The sequence below is a fragment of the Chlamydotis macqueenii genome, chromosome 3 (genome assembly GCF_036417535.1).
Source record: "Chlamydotis macqueenii isolate bChlMac1 chromosome 3, bChlMac1.mat, whole genome shotgun sequence".
Lineage (NCBI taxonomy): Eukaryota > Metazoa > Chordata > Aves > Otidiformes > Otididae > Chlamydotis > Chlamydotis macqueenii.
This window is the reverse complement of record NC_141558.1, coordinates 56,292,209-56,298,208: the sequence shown is the minus strand read 5'-3', so window position 1 is coordinate 56,298,208 and position 6,000 is coordinate 56,292,209.

Sequence of the window (6,000 nt, the reverse complement as noted above, 5' to 3'; positions counted from 1 at the left end):
TTATAGGGGCCTTAATTCTGCTCAGTAAGAGGGATGTGAGTGAGTGACTTCAAAGGGAGCAGAGAGCTGTATTGACATCTATCTTGTTACAGCTGTAATGATGAAATACAACCTTGTAGAGCAATGTTTTATGTACTGTACACAACAAAACAGCGCCTGGGAGCTGAAGGACTACATTCCCACGTAGATGAGAAACCGTAGATATTTTTTCAACATGGTAACTGGGAAATCTGTACTTCTTCTTGGGAAATTATACCTTGCAGAACTAGCATGAGAAATGCATCTGAATATACCACTGAGATTATGTGTGAAACAGAAAGCTTTTTTTTTTAATCTGTGTAAACCAAAGTTAAGACGTACAGAAAACATGACTAAGTGTCCTTGTGCCTAAAGTGAGGAATAATACAGAAAGGACATTGGAGAAGCACATAAACACAGGACTACCATTTACTGAGTCTCTCCCTCCCAAGAAAAACAAAGTCTAGAATGAAATATGGTCATTCTGCAGGAACCGCTTCAGCGTCACATATCCTGTTCTGTGCTACCTTGGCTACTTTCTCCTGAAAACAGCAACATTTCCCTGAAGAAAGGGACATCTCTGTGAGGGGCTAATATCACTTCTCCCTGATATGGCATCAAAAGAAAAGTCAATTAACATGAGATGAAGTTAGGGAACACAGTATAGAAGAAGTTAAGAGGTGGAAGAGTAAGAAATATCTTTGAGGGGAAAATGAGGTCTTTCTTGTTCTGCATCTCTGCATGATCTTCATCTGTGAGGACATTCAGAACCTGCAGACTTCCAAGAAGTGACAGCTCACAACAGGACTGTAGATGTGGAACTTACTGGTGGGTGGAAAGAGACATTCAGCATTACCAGAAAAAAAAAAATTACATGCTGATATACCACTCAGTTCTTTCTCATTTTTCTTTCAAAACCTTGATAAAAATCAAGTACAGTTCATCCAATGAAAATATTTTCTACATATATATTTTAGCACAAGCAAGTCAGACAAACACTCCCATGTACAAACACAAAAAAAAATATATATGTATTTTAATTTTCATTTGGTCTTATTTTATTTAACAGAATGTCATTCTTCCTCAGTAACCAACAATGATTTAAAGTAGTAGTACTCTCCAAAACAGCCCATTGATCACAGAGAACTGATGATATTTAGATATACAATATAAAGAGTGACATGTTTCACAAAGTTGCTTCAACTTCAGATTTTAGGTTGGAACACAACAGACCAAAAGTAACCATCTTACTAGGTCCAAGAATAAAATCCAAACTGACAACAAGTTGTGAAAAGAGCATAGTTATTGAAACTATACATAGAGAGAACATGATTGATAGACTTGTCCTGGCTTACAAATCTCAGACCCCCTGAGTCCTAACAGTACTAAACTGCAAAACAAACAAACAAATTTTATCCTGAGGATAAAAGCACTGTTTGCAAATTACTCCTGTAGCTTAATTTTTGAATTTTTGATATGGTGCTATAGTATTTTCCGTAAGGCTCCAAAGTAGATTGTTACATGCAAAAAAACTATTCAGTGGTTAGTGCTACTCAAATACTACAGATCACGAGAGCCTTAAGGCACAGGTAGCCAATCTAGCAATTTTAGATGTCGCCACGACTAGCTGTTAATCATTATTCTCGTAACAGGGTTGTATTCATAGCTTATGTGAATGCTTTTACATTTGCATGAGTGCAGAACTAACAGAGTTAGCATGAGTTGTGCACAACCTTCATCGGGACAGGAGTACTTCCATAATCTGCTGTTGCTTAAATGTTGGGGCAGTAGTCCCTACCTGAAGAGTGGTAATTAACAGTCTGGGGAAGGTAACATCTTAAATCACAAGAGCCGTCTCAGATGACTCTTTATCTACACCTGTGTGGACACTACACCAGAGTGTTTTTTATATTCCTCTATTATAAGGTCAGCTGTTGCTCTCATTTTCCATTTCACCCTGTTACCAGAGATTTGTATAAGGGAAATATGTAAAATAGTGGTCGTCAAGCTCTAGTCTACAGATGATCAAGGTGTTGGGGGCTTTTTTTACAGTTTTCTCTACTTATTCATAGAATAAAGAACATACAGAAGACAGGATGTTGTTGAATGCAAGGGGGTAGGAGAAGAAAAGATGCAGAGCTGCGAAATTTTCGTGAACAGTCCATAGGGTGAAAGACCTAGAGAACTAAATTATTTAAAAGACATTATTGTCAAATTGAACACTAGTAAACAGCAAAACATTTTTTAAAATAGTGTCAGACATTCTATATGTGCCTCTCTGAATATATTCATAGTTTTAGAATTACATATCCTACTATTTAATTACTTCTGCCACTGATGTGTGAAAGGTGCATATGAACCCCAGGGAAAATCATATTTAAGGAAAAATTATTATACGCTAAGTCCCATCAAGGATACAATGCAACCAAACCCTGAAACTCTTTAAGTTATCATAATCTTAGGCATTACTAGCAACATTGACCAATTTAATATTCTTAGACATTAAGTGTAATGCTTAAAGTTGTCAGTTTCCTTTAAATCATCTCCGCTCGGAGTGACTAATGGCTACGATTAACATCACCAGCAGAACTGTTTAAAGACACAGGACACAGATCACCAGCTCCAGCTCGAAGGCTGCATAATTAGCACAAGACACTGAGGTGCCCAGGGGAGATTTCCACACCGCTTACACTCACAGCCCTCTACACAGAGCAGGCGCTGATATTGATGTCAGGGCACGACAGGCTTCAATCCAAGCAAGTGCTGAATTCTCCCACGAAATTATCTCTGCAGCAGGGACTTGCAGAATACATCCCTCCCTTCTCTTCCTATGGACAGGCTGGGGAACGTTAGCTTTCCAGCTCCTGCATACTACATGATACCCACATCCCAAGAGCCATCATGGAAGCAGCAGCAGCAGAGGCAGTTCAGGCCCAGCACATACATCAGATGCAAATATATTGAAACTAAGTTTGTGTTGGAAAGAGAGAAAGATGTTTTCTCTGCTTTCTGATGACAGATGTGTGGTGAGGTTTGTATGTCCTCTCTTATATTACAGAGCAAGTGAAAGCCTCCCTCGTTATTACACTAAAATGATTGATCAGTTCACTCCAACTCTCTGTTGTTTTCTCCATAGGTCTCCCACCTTTCCTTGTGGGTGTGTGGCTCTTTTCCTTCTCTCCCAGCATGACTTCTTCAGCCAGGCATTTCACATATTCCTTTGGGTACCGTGTCTGAGTCAGCCCAGGGCGCATCTCTGGGTGAGGATTGGGTGGCATGCACTGCTCCATTAAATCCTGTTCACAAGCTCAGCTACTGCACCTACAATTTCACATGGCAACTCAAGCGTTTTCTAAAGATTGAGGAAACTCCACCATGGCCATACAAAGTAGACTATGCGAAAAAAAAAAAAATGAGAACTCTGCTCATAACGTAGATGGGGGACACAACATAGGCTACTGATTCACTTCTTGGAAGCATTCATACAACTTCACTCACATATTTTTTGCCATTCATACAGCTTTCCATTGCAGACTTGCTTCTGTTTTTTAATTTTAATTATTGTGTTTTATCATCACTTCTATTATCTTTTCACTTGCTTTTTTTCTCGCTTTAAATTTTTATTAACCAAGGGATCTGATTTGAGATGCCTGCCTTTAGGCACTGCTGTGTGTTGCCAACGATGCGACAGCCTCTTTAAGGAATCACAGCAGCATTTCCATATCAAATACAAATCCTAATTAACCCCTGCCATTTGTCTCCTGCAAATTGACAGATATGCCAATTCTCTGGAAGTGAATTCTCCACTAATAGCAAAAGGAAGCTTTGTCACACCTTTATTAGAGAGCACTTGTTGTAAGTGATTGATTCAGAAACAACAGAGCTGGCTGATCATGATCGCCACAGACAAAATACTTTGGCCATGTTTTAACAAAAATGTGTGTCATAAGGAAGTATCAGCATCTTCCCTTGGAGATCTCTCTATTTTGCCTGTGTGCAGTGCTTCTCCTCCATTTGGATCCCACAGCACTACCATCAACTCAGATTTTTAACTCACTGCAGAAACTGTTCTTTTTTTCTCTTTTTTTAAACTCATATCATGTGAGTCTGACATATCTCTTAATCAGTTTACACACACGAAACAGTGGAGAATGAGTGACAAAGTAGTAGGAGTTTGTGACCTATGTTTCAACTTTACCACTGCCCAGCATGCCACAAGTTGTTATTTTCTAACAACAAAATCACTTTGCAAATTGTGCATCCCAACAGGGGTCAATGCCATTTTGTGGCAACAGACCCGTATGAAGGGAATAAATTAAGATTCCAAAAGCTGATAGGAAAAATTTCCCACGCAACTCAAAGATGAAATGAAGGCTGAAGGGTATGTCCAAGTCAATGTGCTAAATACAGACCCTTCACACAGGATCATCCAAGGTTACAAGGCAATACAGGACATTGGCTCCTATCTACTCGGCTTGCGCTCCCATTTGCAGTCACCGAAGCATGCCTCTAAATAAAATGTCGATGTTCCTTGTATAGTTAATGGGAAATAAGTATCTGTTAAGGTCCTCAAAAGGAAACCCTGCCCAACCAAGTTCAGAATTCCTTACCGGGCAGCCAAGATTTCCTTTTGGGAGTCTTCAGAGTAAACTACCTTTTTTCCATCAATTATACAGGGAAGAAAGGCATTTCATTTGGGGAACATACTCCATTTTCACCATTTCCTCAGCAGAAACGCTAAAATGTACATTTAGATTTAACTCCACAGGAAAGCAGATCACCCCTGGTTTGTAAAGTTCTCACGGTAAAATGTTCAGGTAGGTTTCTAAAGAAACTAGGCATGACTGAATCAACAAGCAGAAATTTGTCTCACATAAAATAGGGGCAAATTTCTTTTCTCTCCTCCAGTTCAAACCAAAAGGACTGATCAAAGTGTCATTTTTTTCCGTATATATAAACACAATGTGAATCGTTAATGTCTTCCATTGAGATTTCTATGTCTCTAACTGGCTGTGTTTCTGGTTTGCTACCTGAGAAATGGGATAGCTATTATTTTCTCGATTTCATAGTGTGCTTTGAACTTTGTGGATGAAAGTGCTATTCTCAGCACCATAAATACATGCTCATGAACTACTTGCAAAATGCCTTTCTTTAGGACATGATACTGCTAGCCACACGATTAAGTGATTTTTCAGTACAATCCCTTGAGACCTTTGCTCTTGCCTTTCACATGATATTTATTTTTCAAATTTGTCCTGGTATCCAACGCTGTTGATAGCTCAGCAGAAAATTCCCCACAAGCAAATAAAACCAAATATCAAAACCAAAGTCAGTGCCCCCTCCACCTCTAATCCTATTTTAATATTGTAAACAAAATCCTGAAGCTTGATTTTTAATTTTTCTCTCTTCCATGGTCTTTCAAACACAACTTTTTCAAAAATCTTGATGAATACATACACTGATAATAACAGAAACAGTATAATAACAGGGACAGGATCAAAGCTTATTGCAAAGTGTTTCCCAGGTAATTCTAAATTGTAGTTCTTATGATTCTTGGCAAACTTTTTAATTTCCAAAACAGAACAGGTAAATAATAAAAGGGATGAACAAAAAATGCGTCGGGTTACACTTTTGTCAGGTAATGTGCTAAGGCTTTGCTGTGACTGTGGTTAAATAATACAAAGAGTATTCCATGTAAGGTATTGAGCTAAAACAATTATTTAAGAGACACATTAAAGCAATTCCGCTCCTCCACATATAGATGAACTCTTGGGGTCCCTTCTACTCCTATTTTGTTAATTCCATGTTTCGTTTATGTATGTCCCTACAAATATCTTTTGTGACTAGGCATAGTATGTTTATAGAGTGCAAAACATTTTTTAAAATATGCTATACAGTAAATTTACATTTCGGTAAAGACATCTTAAAGCCATTTTACAACTAATAACTATTGGGAGCCTGTGTATTGGAGCTTAGTGGGAC